Here is a 19,786-nt window from a genome sequence, read left to right on the forward strand (position 1 = left end):
TTGTGGGCGATGATTTGTCAATTGCTTGCCGCTACTAGTCTTATTCTTTTCCGGCGGCATTGTGGGATGAAGCAGCCCGGACCGACCTTACACGTACAATTACGTGAGACTGGTTCCACCGACGACATGCACACTATGCATAAAGGTGGCTAGCGGGTGTTTGTCTCTCCCACTCTAGTCGGATTGGATTTGATGAAAAGGGTCCTTATGAAGGGTAAATAGCTTTGGCATATCATCGTTGTGGCTGTCACGTAGGTAAGAAGGCGTTCTTGCTAGAAACCCAAATCAGCCACGTAAAACTTGCAACAACAAATAGAGGACGTCTAACTTGTTTGTGCAAGGTTTGACATGTGATGTAATATGGCCAAAGTTGTGATGTTGTATGTATGATGTATGAGATGATCATGTTATTGTAATAGGTTTCATGACTTACATGTCGATGAGTATGACAACCGGCAGGAGCCATAGGAGTTGTCTTAATTTATTGTATGAGATGCAACGCCATGTGCTTACTACTTTTACTTCATTGCTAACGGTTAGCTATAGTAGTAGCGATAGTAGTAGTTGGCATGACGACTTCACGGAGACACGATGATGGAGATCATGATGATGGAGATCATGGTGTCACGCCGGTGACAATGATGATCATGCAATGCCTGAAGATGGAGATCGAAAGAGCAAAGATGATAATGGCCATATCATGTCACTATATGATTGCATTGTGATGTGTATCATGTTTTTCATCTTATTGCTTAGAACGACGGTAGCATAATACGATGATCCCTCTTAAAAATTTCGAGAACGTATTCCCTAAGTGTGCACCGTTGCGAAGGATCGTTGTCTCGAAGCACCATGTGATGATCGGGTGTGATAGATTCTAACGTTCGCATACAACGGGTGTAAGCCACATTTACACACGCGAAACACCTAGGTTGACTCGATGAGCTTAGCATGTACAGACATGACCTCGATTACAAGAGACCGAAAGGTCGAACATGAGTCGTATGGTTGAATACGATCAACATGAAGTTGCTCACCATGATGACTAGTCCATCTCACGTGATGATCGGACACGGGTTAGTCAACATGGATCATGTATCACTTAGATGACTGGAGGGATGTCGATTTAAGTGGGAGTTCATACCTAATTTGATTAAATGAACTTAATTGTCATGAACTTAGTCTAAAAGTTGTCTTTATAAATATTGTAGATGGCCAACGTCAACCTCAATTTCAACGCATTCCTAGAGAAAAACAAGCTGAAAGATGATGGTAGCAACTATGCGGACTGGGTCCGCAACTTGAAGCTCATCCTTGAAGCAGCTAAAAGGCTTATGTCCTTGATACGCCGTTAGGTGACCCTCCCGCTCCCGCAGCAGCCCAGGAAATTCTGAACGTCTGGCAAACGTGGAGTGATGACTACTCTCTGGTTAGGTGTGGCATGTTATAAAGTTTGGAAACGGGGCTCCAAAGGTGTTTTGAGCAACACGGTGCATATGAGATGTTCCAAGAGCTGAAACTGGTTTTTCGAGCTCATGCCCATGTCGAGAGATATGAAGTCTCCGACAAGTTCTTTAGCTGTAAGATGGAGGTGAACAGTTCTGTCAGTGAGCACATACTCAAAATGTCTGGGTTACACGGTCGTCTGACTTCACTTGGAGTCGAACTTGCGGATGATGCTATAATTGACAGAATCCTCCAGTCTCTCCCACCAAGCTACAAAGGTTTTGTGGTGAACTACAACATGCAAGGGATGGAGAAGACCATTCCCGAGTTGTACTCGATGCTCAAATCTGTAGAAGTAGAAATCAAGAAAGAGCATCAAGTGTTGATGGTCAACAAGACCACCAGTTTCAAGAAGGGCAAGGGTAAGAAGAACTTCAAGAAAGACGGCAAAGCCGTTGCCGCGCCCGGTAAACCAGATGCCGGGAAGAAGAAAAAGAATGGACCCAAGCCTGAGACCGAGTGCTTCTATTGCAAGGGAAAAGGTCACTTGAAGCAGAACTGCCCCAAGTACTTAGCGGACAAGAAGGCCGGCAACGTTAAAGGTATATGTGATATACATGTTATTGATGTTTACCTTACCAGCGCTCGTAGTAGCTCCTGGGTATTTGATACCGGTGTTGTTGCTCACATTTGCAACTCAAAGCAGGAACTGCGGAATAAGCGGAGACTGGCCAAGGACGAGGTGACGATGCGTATCGGGAATGGCTCCAAGGTCGATGTGATCGCCGTCGGCACGCTACCTCTACATCTACCGTCAGGATTAGTTTTAAACCTTAATAATTATTATTTAGTACCAGCTTTGAGCATTAATATTGTATCAGGGTCTTGCTTAATGCGAGTCGGCTACTCATTTAAGTCAGAGAATAATGGTTGTTCTATTAATATGAGTGATATGTTTTATGGTCATGCTCCGCTGGTGAATGGTTTATTCTTGATGGATCTCGATCGTGATGTTACACATATTCATAGTGTGAGTACCAAAAGATGTAAAGTTGATAATGATAGTCCCACATACTTGTGGCACTGCCGCCTTGGTCATATCGGTGTTAAGCACATGAAGAAGCTCCATACTGATGTACTATTAGAGTCTCTTGACTTTGAATCATTTAACACATGCGAACCGTGCCTCATGGGCAAGATGACTAAGACTCCATTCTCAGGAATAATGGAGAGAGCGACCGACTTATTGGAAATAATACATAGTGATGTGTGTGGTCCAATGAACGTTGAAGCTCACGGTGGCTACCGTTATGTTCTCACTCTCACCGATGATTTGAGTAGGTATGGGTATATCTACTTGATGAAGCACAAATCTGAGACGTTTGAAAATTTCAAGGAATTTCAGAGTGAGGTTGAGAATCAACGTGACAGAAAAATTAAGTGTCTACGATCTGATCGTGGAGGAGAATATTTGAGTCACGAGTTTGGCACACACCTAAGGAAGTGTGGAATCGTTTCACAACTAATGCCGCCTAGGACACCGCAACGCAACGGAGTGTCTGAACGTCGTAATCACACTTTATTAGATATGGTACGATCTATGATGTCTCTTACCGACTTACCGCTATCATTTTGGGGATACGCATTAGAAACTGCAGCATTCACTTTAAATAGGGCACCGTCTAAATCTGTTGAGACGACACCGTATGAACTATGGTTTAGCAAGAAACCTAAGTTGTCGTTTCTTAGAGTTTGGGGCTGCGATGCTTATGTGAAGAAACTTCAACTAGAGAAGCTCGAACCCAAAGCAGAGAAATGCGTATTCATAGGATACCCTAAGGGAACTATTGGGTATACCTTCTATCTTAGATCCGAAGGTAAAACCTTTCTTGCCAAGAACAGTTCCTTTCTAGAGAAAGAGTTTCTCTCGAAAGAAGTAAGTGGGAGGAAAGTAGAACTTGATGAGGTAATTACACCCCTCTTGAACCGGAAAGTAGCGCAGCGCGGGAAATTGTTCCTGTGGCACCTACACCAACTGAAGAGGAAGTTAATGATAATGATCATGAAGCTTCGGATCAAGTTACTACTGAAATGTCCACAAGGGCACCCTCCACACCAGAGTGGTACGGCAACCCTGTGATGGAAATCATGTTTTTAGACAACGGTGAACCTTCAAACTATGAAGAAGTAATGAAGGGCCCGGATTCCAACAAATGGCTTGAGGGTATGAAATCCGAGATAGGATCCATGTATGAGAACAAAGTATGGACTTTGGTGGACTTGCCCGATGATCGGCGAGCCATAGAAAATAAATGGATCTTCAAGAAGAAGATTGATGCAAACGGTAATGTGACCATTTATAAAGCTCGACTTGTCGCAAAGGGTTTTCAATAAATTCAAGGAGTTGACTATGAAGAGACTTTCTCTCCGGTAGCGAAGCAGAAATTAGTCCGAATCATGTTAGCAATTGCCGCCTTTTATGATTATGAAATTTGACAAATGGACGTCAAAACAACGTTCCTTAATGGGAATCTTAAGGAAGAGTTGTATATGATGCAACCAAAAGGTTTCGTCGAACCTAAGGGTGCTAACAAAGTGTGCGAGTTCGAGCGCTCCATCTATGGGCTGGTGCAAGCATCTCGGAGTTGGAACATTCACTTTAATGAGGTGATTAAAGCGTTTGGGTTCATACGGGTTTATGGAGAAGCCTGTCTGTACAAGAAAGTGAGTGGGAGCTCTGTAGGTTTCCTCGTACTGTATGTGGATGACATATTATTGATGGGGAATAATATAGAGATGTTGGAGAACATAAAGGCCTATTTGAACAAAAGTTTTTCAATGAAGGACCTTGGAGAAGCTGCATACATATTAGGCATCAAGATCTATAGAGATAGATCGAGACGCCTCATAGGTCTTTTGCAAAGTGCATACCTTGACAAGATATTGAAGAAGTTCAATATGGAAAACTCAAAGAAGGGGTTCTTGCCAGTTTTGCAAGGTATGAGATTGAGTAAGACTCAGTCACCGACCACGGCAGCAGATAGAGAGAAGATGAGTACTGTCCCCTACGCTTCAGTCGTAGGCTCTCTAATGTATGCCATGCTGTGTACCATACCTGATATAAACCTTGCCATAAGTTTGGTAGGGAGGTACCAAAATGATCCCGGTATGGAACACTGGACAATGGTCAAGAATATCCTTAAGTACCTGAAGAGGACTAAGGAGATGTTTCTCGTTTATGGAGGTGACGAAGAGCTCGTCGTAAAGGGTTACGTCGATGCTAGCTTCGATACAGATCCGTATGACTCTAAGTCACAGACCGGATACGTGTATGTTTTGAATGGTGGGGCAGTGAGCTGGTGCAGCAGCAATCAAGAAGTCGTGGTAGCATCTACATGTGAAGCGGAGTACATAGCTGCTTCAGAAGCGGCTCATGAAGGAATTTGGATGAAGGAGCTCATCACCGACCTTGGAGTGGTTCCAAGCTCGCCGGGTCCAATGACACTCTTCTGTGATATACTGGGGCCATTGCCATAGCCAAGGAGCCCAGGTTTCACCGGAAGACCAAGCACATCAAACGCCGCTACAACTCCATCCAGGACCATGTCCAGAGTGGAGTAATAGATATTTGTAAAGTACACACGGATCTGAATGTTGCAAAACCATTGACTAAACCTCTTCCTCGAGCAAAACATGATCAACACCATAATGCTATAGGTGTTCGATACATCACAATGTAACTAGATTATTGACTCTAGTGCAAGTGGGAGACTGTTGGAAATATGCCCTAGAAGCAATAATAAAATGTTTATTGTCATATTTCCTTGTTCATGATAATCGTCTATTGTTCATGCTATAATTGTATTAAGAGGAAACAATAATACATGTGTGAATAAATATATCACAATGTGTCCCTAGCAAGCCTCTAGTTGGCTAGCTCGTTGATCAATAGATGATCATGGTTTCCTGATCATGGGCATTAGATGTCATTGATAACGGGATCACATCATTGGGAGAATGATGTGATGGACAAGACTCAATCCTAAGCATAGCACTAGATCGTGTTGTTCGTATGCTAAAGCTTTTCTAATGTCAAGTGTCTTTTCCTTCGACCGTGAGATTGTGCAACTCCCGGATACCATAGGAGTGCTTTGGGTGTATCAAACGTCACAACGTAACTGGGTGACTATAAAGGTGCACTACAGGTACCTCTGAAAGTGTCTGTTGGGTTGGCACGAATCGAGGTCCGGATTTGTCACTCCGTGTGACGGAGAGGTATCTCTAGGCCCACTCGGTAGAACATCATCATGAGCTCAATGTGACTAAGGAGTCAGTCATAGGATGACGTGCTACGGAACGAGTAAATAGACTTACCGGTAACGAGATTGAACAAGGTATAGGTATACCGACGATCGAATCTCGGGCAAGTTCTATACCGACAGACAAGGTATAGGTATAGGTATATCGTGGAACATGTGGGAGCCACCATGGGTATCCAGATCCCGCTGATGGTTATTGGCCGGAGAGCGTCTCGGTCATGTCTGCATGTTTCCCGAACCTGTAGGGTCTACACACTTAAGGTTCAATGACGCTAGGGTTATAGGGAAATGTCATATGAGGTTACCGAAAGTTGTTCGGAGTCCCGGATGAGATCCTGGATGTCACGTGGAGCTTCGGGATGCTCCGGAGGTAAAGATTAACATATAGGATGGATGGTTTTGGACACCGGAAATGTTTCGGGCGTCACCGGTAGCGTACCGGGACCACCGGAAATGGTCCCGCGGGTCCACCGGGAGGGGCCACCAGGCCCAAGAGGTAGCATGGGCCAAAAGGTGGAGGGAAACCAGCCCAAAAGTGGGCTGGTGCGCCTCCCACAAATGGGCCCATACCGCAGGAGGTGGAGAGGGGGGGGGGAACCCTAGGCGCTAGTGGGCCTAAGGCCAACCTAGGGGTGCGCCACCCCCTCCCCCTGCCCTGGCCGCCGCACCTCCCATGTGGGGGGGCTGCCGCACCACCTAGGGGGGAAACCCTAGGGGTGGCACCCCCTCCCCTCCTCCCATAAATAGAGAGGGGTTTGGGGCTGTTTTACACACCGTTTCCTCTCTCCTTCGGCGCAGCCCTGCTCCCCTCCTTCGTCCTCCTCCCACGGTTCTTGGCGAAGCCCTGCCGGGAGACCTCATCTCTCCATCGACACCACGCCGTCGTGCTGCCGGAGATCTTCCCCAACCTCTCCCTCCTCGCTGGATCAAGGTGCGGGAGACGTCACCGGGTTGCATGTGTGTTGAACGCGGAGGTGCCATGGTTTGGCACTAGATCGGAATCACACCGTGATCTGAATCGCCGCGAGTATGACTCCATCAACCGCGTTCCAGCAACGCTCCCGCTTGGCGATCTTCGAAGGTATGAAGATGCACTCACCCATATCTCGTAGCTGGTCTCTCCATAGGAAGATCTAAATATGCGTAGGAATTTTTTTGAATTTATGCTACGTTACCCAACAGGCGTGAGGAGAATACGGTAGCCCTAGTGTCTTATTGGGGAGCATTGTGCCTCTACACCGCTCCAACGAAGACGTACTTCGTGTCAAAGGGAAGGAACTTCGGTAACACATCCTCGTCTTCATTGGTTCCACTTGCGGTTATCTCTAATCTTTACATTGTGTATGCTTTTGTTGTTGACTATCTCTTACTTGTCTTAGTGTTTATAGTTGGTAGCATCATATAGGTTCACCACCTTGTTGTCATTTTAGAGAACCTTTATGTTGCTAACCCGAACTTGTTAAGATTAATTAAAAAGTGGTCGTTGCCTATTCACCCCCTCTAGTCAACCATATCGATCCTTTCAATTGGTATCAGAGCCATGTCTCTTCATTAAGGGTTTCACCACCCGAAGAGTATGGAAGATGATGAGGGAGTTCTCCATGGGCAACCCGAGGCCATGGCCTTGACTTCGGTCACAAGGGACGACTTGGATATGGCTATGGCCGCCCTCAAGACGTCCTTGACGAACAAAGTCAAAACCATGCTTAAAGACTTAATTGAGGGAATTAAAGGTTCACCCGAACTGGCGTTGGTGGTTAAACTCGCCAACACAGTTTCGGAGGCCAATTCCTCTAAGGAAGTGGCTAACGGTATGCGACCTTCTTCCCCTCTCTAAAATGATGGGACTGGAACCTATGCCTTAGTTCCACCTCCCATGGTCTATGGATGACCTATTCCCACACCGCGTCTTAACCCTGCTGGTCCTCCTCCTAAGCTTGTTAAGGGTGATTTTGCTAACTGGGTATTTTCTATTAAGTCTCATTTGAATCACAGCTCAACAAATTTATGGAGAATCATCGAGCAAGGCTACTATCCTCATGACCCAAGCAACCTCACTCCAAGAGAAGAAGCGGACAATCAATATAATCACTCCACATTGTTTATTCTACAGTCCGTAGTACGTCCTGAAGATCTTCCTCACTTGCGCCCCTTCACTCTGGCTAAGGACTGTTGGGAGCACATTATGGTGCTGTACAAGGGAAGCTCAAGCATTCAACGGTCCAACTATGAAGTGGTACTTGATAAGGCCGATGAGCTTGTGATGAAGGAAGATGAGGACCCTCGTGATCTCTATCGAAGGGTGACTGCTATTGTTGTTGCTCTCAAGGATCATGGGAGAAAGGATGTGGATGACACATGGATCAAGTGCAAGTTTCTCAAGGCCATCATGCCTTTAAACAAAGCCATGTCATCAGTCATTCATCAACGACCAGATTTCCACTCCTTGTCTTCCAGTGAGGTGTTGGATGAATTCATTGCAATGTCAATCATGAACGAGACCGCTGACAATGCACTTTCTCGCGTTCGGTCAAAGACAACTTCACCCAACCTTGCTTTAAAGGCAAAGGCTGCTTCTGAAGAAGAAGAAGAGGATGAGGAAGAGGAGAGCTGCCCTGAAGACACTAAGTATGCTTATCACGAGCACATGGTTCTTGCGTCAAGGCAATTCTGGGGCAACAAGAGGAACTCAAGACCCAACTTCACCAAGAACAACTCAAGTGGGTTCAAATCCAAGCAACGAGTGAGGGCATGCTATAACTGCGGTAATGTGAGTCACTTCGTGGCAGAATGTCCCTATGAGAAGAGGGAAGACAATGGGGGCAAGCTCATTCGCAAAGACAAAACCAAGTCATTCCCAAACAAGAACAACTTTGTGAAGAAACCCCACCCAAAGGGTATGGTGGCACTTGAAGAGTACCCCTCCGATGATGATGACGATGACGATATGGTGGCAACTGCGACTGTCGCCATTGCCACCCCTTCTCCCAAGAATGTGTCTCTGTTCAACGCCCCCAACGATAACCACATCGCCAAGTGCCTCATGGCCAAAAGTATCGATCAGGTAACACCCATCATAAAAACCAACATCACTACTGCTCCTTCATTGTTGAATTGTGTTGATGATAGTGATGTTGTGGAACTTAATGAGCATGATCTTGACAAATTTCTGTGTACGATCAAAGGAGAACCCAAGAAGCACTTTGTCGCTCTTTTGGAACAACTGGGTGAGGCTAATGACCTCATTGAGTCTCATGAGGAGACTATCTCCGAGCTGCAAGGACATAGTCGTGACTATGCTGATGAGATTGCTGAACTATCTATTGCACTAGAAAAGGAGCGCACTCTTCGTTTGGCTCTTGAGGAGTCATACAATGATGACTGCGCTAAATTGCAAAAGGAACTTGTCACACCCTGTTTTTCATTCCCAGTTTTCTGTGTTGCAAAAATCAGAGCTTGTTAAAACTTTTTCAAATAATGTTGTGAGTGCAATGTCAACCCTTGTTTGAGTATATGCTTGCTTGTGTGATGACTCAAACCCATGAAAAACCTATTATTTTGCTCTCATCCAAAAACCCTTTTTTCTATTGCATCAAGATCATCTTCATCATGTTGGGATACACTACTAGCTCATGAAGCCAAGTGTCACTTCCAACTAAAGTTGGTGATCTGATCCTATTGTCATTTTCATGCATTAAAAACACTATTAGGTGATTTAAAATGTTATTTTTCTATTTTATATCTATGTCTATTTCTAAGGCCAGTAATGATATTTCCACAAGGAAAATTACCTTCCTGCCTTAGATAATTCTGAGTAAATTCATGGAAGCTCAGAAGGACATATATTTTCCATACATTAGATTTTCAACCCTATTTTATATTAATATTATTTGAGTAAAATCCTGAAAACCATTTCTGTCTGTTTTGGCTTTTTGAGATGTTTCCAAAGGAAAGTATCTCAATAAATTCCCATTAAATTACAGGAGCCCTCCCAAACCATATTAGGTGCTCACCTAAAATCTCACCTTGATCCAAGGTGGGAAAGTGCACTTAGAGAGCCCAAAACCCTCTCTGTCCAGAGTAGAGTTGGAACAACTCTACATTGCAAAGTTTCTCCAATGGAGCTGAAACTTTGCAGAAGTGTTTGACACCCCAAATAAGGACTCCACACCAAAAATGGGATTTGTGAGACTCTGTTTGACCACACTTCCTTTGTAAGGGACAGTACTGGTCACTTTGAGACTTTTTCAAGTTTGCAAAGCCAAACTTGTCCAATGGAGCTCATATTTGGTAGAACCCCATGTTTTTACCCCAAGGCCAAACCTGTTAAGTTTCATCTACAGTGGTGGGGTGGAAGCACCCCAAGTCACTGTCGAACACCTACTGACAAGAAGGTAAAAACCTTCCTAGCCACTGTTTTACCCAATGTCAAGGCTCCAAACTTGGTGGGTTAGAGCACCAGAACACCCTGAGCACCCAGTCAACCAGCCCCTCCCCAATTCCAAGCACAAGAGACAAGGACTCCCTTCTAAGCTGCAGGACAGTGCTCGCTACACTAGTGTTCCTTGCTCCCTTGACCAGCTCGAGCTCCCACTAAAACAAAACAGCTAGGCACACTCCCAGCAACCCTCAGGACATGGTGGACACGTCCCTAGTGCCCCAGAGCGAGCCAGCATGTCGTGGCATGCCAAAACTGCGCTCTGGGCGTGCTGCAGAGAGCCACCGCAAGGGGACCGACGCTCCGGCCGGTCCCAGCCTCCCGAGTAGTGTCCAAACCCTTCCCCGACAGCTCCTCAGTGCACAGCTACCCCAGGGACCCTCTCCCGCTCACGCAAGAGCTCAGGCGACGCGTGCCCGTGCGCGCCCGACGCGGCCGAGCATGCACGGTCGCTGCAGTTCGTCCCCACTCCCTTTCCCTCTATAGCCGTTGCATCAGGAGGCCCTAAACCACGTCCCGAACCCGTGGTTTCGCGGCCAGCACCTCACTGTGCTTGCACGCGTGCCCCGGTGAGCCACCGGCGTGCCCGAGTCGGGTCACCGTCGTTGGCCTGTAAATAGACCCCCCGGCACTCCAGCACCCTCCAAGCAGCTTCAGCACCACCAGTAGACACTCCCTAGCCGCCCAATCGAGCCCGCAGAGCCCCGGTGCCCGAGATCGACCGAGGCCCCTCCGCCTCGGAGCTCCGGTCGATCTCCGGCTACACGTCGGCTCCTGCGCTGCCCGACCTCCCATTACACTCCCCTCGACACCAGGAACGTTTCCCCTAACTCTCCCGAGCAAATCCATACCCTAGCCCCTAGTTCAACCCGGACCCGAAACTCCTCCGCCACGAGCACCTCGTCGCCGGCGACCCAGACCACCTCCGGTGACGTCCCGACCATGAGCAGGTAGGCGGAGGCACGAGGAACCCGTTTCCGTTCCTAGCTAGGCCTGAGGACAACGGCAGCCTCGCCGGCGTCCATCTCCACCTCTCTGGCCAGAGGTAGGAGAAGGACCCGACAGGTGGAGCCCACCTGTCGGTGTCCCGGGGCAGCCAGCGCGCGCAGCCACTGACGCTGACCCCAGGGGCCCGCAGGTCAGGTTTGAACCTGGCCCGCGCGCGCCTGGTGGCCAGGCCTGCTGGCTGGGCCGGCTGGATTTGTTTCCCTGGCCTTTTTCTTTTGTTTTATTCCAGCAAACTAAATGATTTTTATAAAAAGATTTAGCCAATAGAAAAATATAATTCTCCCACCAGTATTTTTCTAAAAATGAGTAGTATTTGATTCTGTTATAGTTGACATTTATCAATAACAGAAACTATTTTGGTATAATAAAATGGTATTAAAAAGCACTTGTTTGCTTCTGTTTGCTTTTAAATAAATATGATTAGCTAATAAAACAATAGGAAACATTTTTCAAAATAATAACCTGAATTTATTCAAGCCTTGCAACATTTTTAAAAGCACTTTGTGATCTGTTTTAGTGAGAGCTAGTATTTATTTATTCCTTTCTCGACGGTAGAGTTACCGAGTGACGGAGGATCCGGAGCGGAAGACCTCGAAGACCCCGGATACCTAGCTGACCAAGGCAAGCATGCCCTTTTGCCATGACTTAAGTAAATAAAATGATGATGCAAGCAAGCCCTTTTGCCATGACTTCAGTAAATAAAATGATGATGCAAGCATGCCCTTTTGCCATGACTTAAGTAAATAAAATGATGCATGCTAGAATATCAAGTATTTTTCCGTTGCATGTGATCACGATGCCGGTTCATCATTGATGTGATGGTACCGAAGGCTTCTTCGAAGCACTTGCATTTATAGTAGTGATATTCACATGGCTCCTCGGAGCACAAACATGATGAGCTTGATCCTACCATCTACGAGGATTATGCTACTGTCATGTTGACTAGTAGAGTTAATCACTGCATTGAGCTTGACCCCGTGAGGGTCATGATATTATCATGTTGACAAGTCATAATAAGAGCATTTTATCATGAGCATAATGATGAGTTAAATAAAGAGTTTACGAAAACCCCGTCGGGTGCCACTAATGCCCGAGGGTGATGATGAGTTGGTGATCACTTTTGGTGAAGTGATGCACCGGTGATTTTGGTGTGAGTATGGTTTCGGAAATGGATTAGATTTATGATGTGTCGACCGTCCCAACCTTACCCAGTACGACCACGATACCCCTTTATGGGACGGGGCTTTGTTGATTACTCTGGTCGGTGCTAGCAAAGAGCCACATTACTAGTGGCGGGAGTGATCGGTGTCACTCTCGTGATGGGGTCGTGCCAGGTAGGACGACTATGCCATTATTATGAGTTCCAGGCACACCGTTGGTCCCTGCATGGTTGATAAAGTCCAGAGTCGGTGCTCGTAAGACGTACAACATGTGGGCTGGGTACCAATCGAGTGGATCTCTTTGTCTAGTATCGTCAGGGGAAAGATGATGATCGGATACTTACCTCGGGTATATGTGATATACCGCGAGTCATGGATGACACGGAAGTATTCCGTTTCTCGTGGGTCCAGCGTACTACCTCTGCAGAGTGTAAACTATTCGAATAGCCGTGTCCACGGTCAAGGACAGTTGGGTGGTGCTGCTTAAACTACGTCCTGAGTTTCCGCATAAACCAAGTGTGTGTGTGTGTGTGTGGTGTTAAAAAGGTGTTTTCTACAATCATGCTAATCACAATAATATGATCAAGTCCGATGACTTGGCATATAGGGTAAACCCGGATGGTTTAGCCCTCATTAATACCTTGAGGTTATGACAAGTCCGATGACTTGGCATACAGGGTGAACACGGTGTGTTCAACCCTTGTCAGATATGTCGATATCTGTAACCTGTTCTTCAAACGTAATTCTTTAACCTGATGCATATACATGATCATTCCACCCAGTTGAGTTACACTAAAGATGCATGATACTGTTATACTTCACTTTCATTGTTCGTATCATGGACTGTTTGCGAGTACATTCAAAGTACTCATTGGCTTGCCACTGGTTATGTTATTGACCAGACATGGAAGGAACGGAGTTTGGCGATGAGTACGCCGTCGAAGACGGACCTGCGATCTAGGACGCTTCCAAGTCAGAATGCCTGTCGGTGTAGGCTTGATGGCATGGGCACCGCTTAGCCCTTGGGGTCACTAGGCACGGCGAACTCGACTTGCTAGTCGGGGTCACCACAGAACTAGTATCAGAGCCATCTTGACTGTAGGAAGCCTTAGATAGCTTGGACGTTAACCGAGAACGTTAGGACGCCAGCCTTGCACAAGACTTAGCACATACAACCTTCTGACTTCTCTCCTATGCCTTGTAGATGGCTGCTGTACCTGAGACGTTTCTGGAGACTGGTTTTCCATTACTTCTGGTGGATTGTCTAGAGAAGTGCCACGTACGACGCACGCCCATCTTCCTCTACCACGAGCATTGGGTCAACGCCGACACCAAGGAATATCACGTGGACGTGATAGTGAAGGCTAATGACTCCCCGTCTAGTTGGTTCTTTGAAGGACCACAGATGGGAGAGCTGATGATGGCAGTAGAGATGGCTGCACGAGAGGCGCTCGTGCAACTCCGCAGCATCCTCCCTGAGATGGCTAATGAGCCTGTCACTCGTCATCTACCTTTCATAAAGGAAGGACTGGATGGGAGCTGGACACTCACCCCAGCCACGGAGGATGGGATGCCACTGAGGTTTCGGACCTACTTCAGTCTCCCGTCAGACACCCTGACACACTTCCTGGTTAAGGAATCAGTCAAGCTTCGCCAAGAGCTGCATCTAGTCAAAGGCCTGCTCCACGCAGAGAAGATGCAGAACCGCAAAGTGAAGAAGGCAAGCGCACCTGAAGGGAGGACAGCTGTTGCCACTAGGGGTGGTGTGTTACCCATCTAGGCAGTCCCTCTTTAGAGTCGTCGCTTGACAGCGGAAGAATACACTGAGATCTTCGCCGCCTCGCCCAAGAGACGCCGAGACATGCGGATTCTATCTTCCACTCCTATAAAGGAGGAAGATGATGAAGACGAGGATCCTGTTGAGTCCTCCTTTGAAACCGAGCAGTCCGCCGCGTAGGCTTAGCGTAGGCAATCGGAGTACCCGAGTACAGGGTATCCTTGTACCAGTTTTATTTGCGTACGTGTGTTTGATGTAAGTCACCTATTGCCTTGGACAGTCTGTAAGTGACTACGTCACCTAGTTGTCATGAATGCAATTTCCGGTTTGTCAAAAACTTTGGTTTTAAAAACTTGGCACATGCACGTATTGGACCCCCTCTTACTAGGAGCAGATCCTTGTACTCCCAAGCAAGGTGGCATATTGACCTGTCTGTTTCTGTGAAAGGATGGTGAACGCAAGCCGCAACAGCACCTTCGGCAACCCCGGTGCCGGCTCCTCAGGACGCCGCAGGGAACCGAAGGGGAAGCTCACGCTGGAGGTCACCACGAGCAACCTAGAGACCCTCCGCCACCACCTCCTCCTGAGAACTTGACGATGGCTCAGTTCCTTCAAGCTCTTCGAGAGGAGCGTCAAGCCAGCAATGCTGCTATCCAGCAGCTGACCCAAGTACTGGTGGACAACCAGCCGCGGAATGAGTATGGCAGTGGTCGCTCTACTCTTTCTGAGTTCATGCGGACTACGCCCCCTATATTCACGGAGTTGACTGAACCCCTAGACGCCGATGACTGGATTCACACCATTGAAGACCTCCTTGCGCTGGTCAAGTGCACCGATGATCATGAGAAGGTCCTTTATGCTTCTCACTGTCTCGGAGGCACCGCCAGGGCATGGTGGGATGGATTCCACATCATGCGGTCAGGACAAGTCGCCACGTGGGAGATGTTCAAGGGAGGATTTCGCGCGGCTCACATTCCGCCTGGACTGATGACCATTAAGAAGCGAGAATTCCGAGCCTTAAGGCAGGGCAGTGGAACTGTCAAGGAGTACCTGCAGAAGTTTAATCTCTTGTCAAGGTACGCACCTGAAGATGTTAACACTGAGGCCGCTAAGGTGGAACGCTTCATGGAAGGGTTGTAGCAGTCTCTTCAATACCAGCTGGTGGTTTGCGATTGCCAGACTTTTAGCGAGTTGGTTAACAAAGCGCTTATGCTGGAAGATAAGCGTCGTGCAATGGACGACATCCGCAAGCGCAAGCTGATAGGCAGCGGAGGAACCGGTAATGCAAGACCAAGACCATGGCAGTCAGCACCTGCCAGACCCAGCTTTCAGCAGCAACAGTACAAGTACCCGGTGTTCCGTCAGAATTTTCAGCCTCAGCAGCAAGTCAAGCCAGTAGTCAAACCGCCAAACAGCGGTGGAGTCAAGCCCAACCCTCCAGGGCAAGTCACCTGCTTTGGGTGTGGTCAGACTGGGCACTATTCTAGGCAGTGCCCCAACAAGAAGCCCGACGCACCGCGTCCCAATGCACCCAACCCCGGTCAAGGTGCACCTGGGAGGAACCAGGCCCCCCGCAACCAGCAGTTCAATGGTAGGGGCCGGATCAATCACATCACTGCAGAAGAAGCACAGGAAGATCCGAACTGCATTCTGGGTACGTTCCTCGTCAACTCAACTCCAGCAACAGTGTTGTTTGATTGTGGTGCTTCGCATTCTTTTGTTACTCAAGGGTTTGCGGAGAAATGCGGTTTAAAACCCACTTTACTCCGCGAACGGATGGCAATTCAAACCCCAGGAGCGGTATTAAGGACCAACCTAGGGTGTAGAAGGGTCGAGATAGTTATCATTGAACGAGTTTCTTGGCAGACCTCATTGTGCTTAAATCACAAGGTGTGGAAGTAATCCTCGGTATGGATTGGTTGGCCAAACACCAGAGTCTTTTGGACTGTGCCAATAGAGCCATCACCATGATAAGCAACCTAGGGGTCAAGGTCAAGTTCGTCTCCAAACCAGTACCAGCTCACGAACCTCGAATCAACAGTCTCTCCGAGGTAGAGCTTGATCGAGTGCCTATAGTCTGTGAATACGTGGACGTCCTTCCTGATGAGTTACCCGGAATGCCTCCTGACCGAGACATTGAGTTCATCATTGAGCTTATGCCCGGATCGAAGCCTATTTATAAAAAGCCTTACAGGATGGGTTCCGAGGAGTTGGCAGAGCTGAAGAAACAGCTGGATGAGCAACTCAGGAAAGGGTTCATTCGTCCGAGTGCGTCACCTTGGGGATCACCTGTTCTGTTTGCTTCAAAAAAGGATGGTACCATTCGACTCTGCGTCGACTACCGTTTCCTTAATGAAGTAACAATTAAGAACAAGTACCCGCTTCCCAAGATCGAAGACCTGTTTGACCAGTTAAACGGGGCCAGGGTATTTTCGAAGATCGATCTCCGGTCAGGATACTATCAGTTGAAGATCCGACCAGAAGATATACCCAAGACTGCATTCGTGACCAGGTACGGTCTGTATGAATGCACGGTCATGCCCTTCGGTTTGACAAATGCCCCAGCCTACTTCATGTACCTCATGAACAAGGTCTTCATGGAGTATTTGGACAAGTTTGTCGTCGTGTTAACCGATGACATACTAATCTTCTCCAAGTCCGATGAAGAGCATGAGCAACACCTGAGGCTAGTTCTGGGAAAGCTTCGAGAGTACCAACTTTACGCCAAGTTCAGCAAGTGTCAGTTCTGGCTGAACGAAGTTGGATTTCTGGGTCATACCCTGACGGCACGCGGTTTAGCCGTGGATTAGTCTAAGATTTCTACAGTGACCAACTAGGAATCACCTAAGGACGTGAAGGATGTTAGGAGTTTCCTCGGGCTCGCGGGATACTACCGCAAGTTTGTCGAAGGATTCTCGAGCATCGCTCGACCTATGACTCAACTCTTGAAGAAAGGCCGGAAGTTCGAGTGGACACCTGCGTGTGAAGCAAGCTTCTAGGAGTTGAAGAAGAGGCTAACTACCGCTCCGGTATTGGCTACCCCAGATATCACTAAGGAATTCGTGATATATTGTGATGCCTCGGGAACCGGGCTCGGTGGAGTCCTGATGCAAGATGGCAGGGTCGTGGCATACTTGTCACGGCAACTGCGACCGCATGAGGAGAACTACGCCACCCATGATCTCGAGTTAGCAGCGGTAGTGCATGCTCTGAAGACGTGGCGACATTACCTTCTGGGGAAGCGATGTGAGATATATACAGACCACAAAAGTCTGAAGTATATCTTCACCCAGAGAGAGCTGAACATGAGACAGCGGAGATGGCTTGAGTTAATCAAGGATTACGACCTCAGCATTCAGTACCATCCCGGCAAGGCGAATGTGGTAGCCGATGCCCTGAGCCGGAAGGCAGGCTCCTTGAACGTCGCGTTCAAGGAAAGATTACCCGCCTTGTATGAAGAAATGGAGGGCTTTGGACTTGAGATAGTCGAACCAGGGTACCTGGCCGACCTCGAAGTCAAGCCTACTCTGGCAGACGACATCAAGGAAGCCCAGAAGGGGCACAAGAATATCGAAGGCCTCAAGAGGAAGGTACGAGAAGGCAAAGCCCCAGGATTCTCGATTGATGAGCAAGGAGTACTGTGGTATGGGAAACGCTTATGCATACCTAATAAGGCCGAACTTAAGTACTTGATCCTGCAAGAGGCACATGACACACCGTACTCTATACATCCCGGTGGTACCAAGATGTACCAAGACATCCGAGAGCGATTTTGGTGGCATGGCATGAAGAGGGAAATTGGCTCCTATGTCGCTAAATGCGATGTATGTCAGCGAGTCAAGGCTGAACACCAACGACCCGCAGGATTGCTACAACCTCTTCAAGTGCCAGAATGGAAGTGGGACAAAGTCGGCATGGACTTTATCACCGGTTTGCCCCGATCTAATAAGGGTCATAACTCCATTTGGGTCATAGTTGATCATTTGACCAAGGTGGCTCATTTCATTCTCGTTAACACCACTTACGATGGCAGCCAGCTGGCTAGTCTGTACATTCATCGAGTGGTGAGTCTCCATGGAGTCCCCAAAGAGACTGTGTCCGACCGCGGCACGCAGTTCACCTCAAGATTCTGGAAGAAGTTTCAGGAAGCCCTTGGAACGAAACTCTCCTTCAGTACGGCTTTCCACCCGCAGACGGGCGGACAAACCGAGAGGGTAAATCAGATACTTGAGGATATGCTCCGCGCTTGTGTTTTGGCCCATGGTGCCAAGTGGGAAGACTGCCTACCATTTGCTGAGTTCTCTTACAACAACAGCTACCAGTCCAGTCTTCAGATGGCCCCATTCGAAGCATTATATGGGCGGAAATGCCGCACCCCGCTCAATTGGTCTGAAACCGGTGAAGGGCTCGTTTTCGGGCCAGAAGCACTGCAGGAAGCCGGGGACAAGGTTCAACTTGTCCGAGAAAACTTGGAGGCAGCTAAGTCAAGGCAGAAGAGCTATGCAGACCCTCGCCACCGGAACGTGGAGTTTGTTCCCGGAGACAAAGTGTACTTGCGAGTCACGCCTCTCAAGGGGACCAAGCGTTTCCATGTCAAGGGGAAACTAGCTCCAAGGTTCATTGGACCCTTCAAGATCACGGCAAGGCGCGGGGAAGTAGCTTATCAGCTGGAGCTACCTCCTGAACTTTCGGGTGTGCACAACGTGTTTCACGTGTCATAGCTCAGGAAGTGTTTGCAAGTGCCGAACCGTCCCGATCTTTACAAGGACATTGATCATCAAGTTATTGACCTTCAACCAGATCTCACCTACCGCGAGAGACCGATCCACATTTTGGACGAAGCAGAGCGTTGCACCCGAAGCCGCACCATCAAGTTTTTCAAGGTTCAGTGGAGCAACCATACTGAAGCAGAAGCCACGTGGCAGCGTGAAGACTATCTCGGATCAGAATTTCCCGAGCTGTTCAGCGCTTAGCTTAGGAATCTCGGGGACGAGATTCTTGTAAGGGGGATAGGTCTGTCACACCCTGTTTTTCATTCCTAGTTTTCTGTGTTGCAAAAATCAGAGCTTGTTAAAACTTTTTCAAATAATGTTGTGAGTGCAATGTCAACCCTTGTTTGAGTATATGCTTGCTTGTGTGATGACTCAAACCCATGAAAAACCTATTATTTTGCTCTCATCCAAAAACCCTTTTTTTCTATTGCATCAAGATCATCTTCATCATGTTGGGATACACTACTAGCTCATGAAGCCAAGTGTCACTTCCAACTAAAGTTGGTGATCTGATCCTATTGTCATTTTCATGCATTAAAAACACTATTAGGTGATTTAAAATGTTATTTTTCTATTTTATATCTATGTCTATTTCTAAGGCGAGTAATGATATTTCCACAAGGAAAATTACCTTCCCGCCTTAGAAAATTCTAAGTAAATTCATGGAAGCTCAGAGGGACATATATTTTCCATACATTAGATTTTCAACCCTATTTTATATTAATATTATTTGAGTAAAATCCTGAAAACCATTTCTCTCTGTTTTGGCTTTTGGAGATGTTTCCAAAGGAAAGTATCTCAATAAATTCCCATTAAATTACAGGAGCCCTCCCAAACCATATTAGGTGCTCACCTAAAATCTCACC

Source organism: Hordeum vulgare, chromosome 7H (genome assembly GCF_904849725.1).
Source record: "Hordeum vulgare subsp. vulgare chromosome 7H, MorexV3_pseudomolecules_assembly, whole genome shotgun sequence".
Taxonomy (NCBI): Eukaryota; Viridiplantae; Streptophyta; class Magnoliopsida; order Poales; family Poaceae; genus Hordeum; species Hordeum vulgare.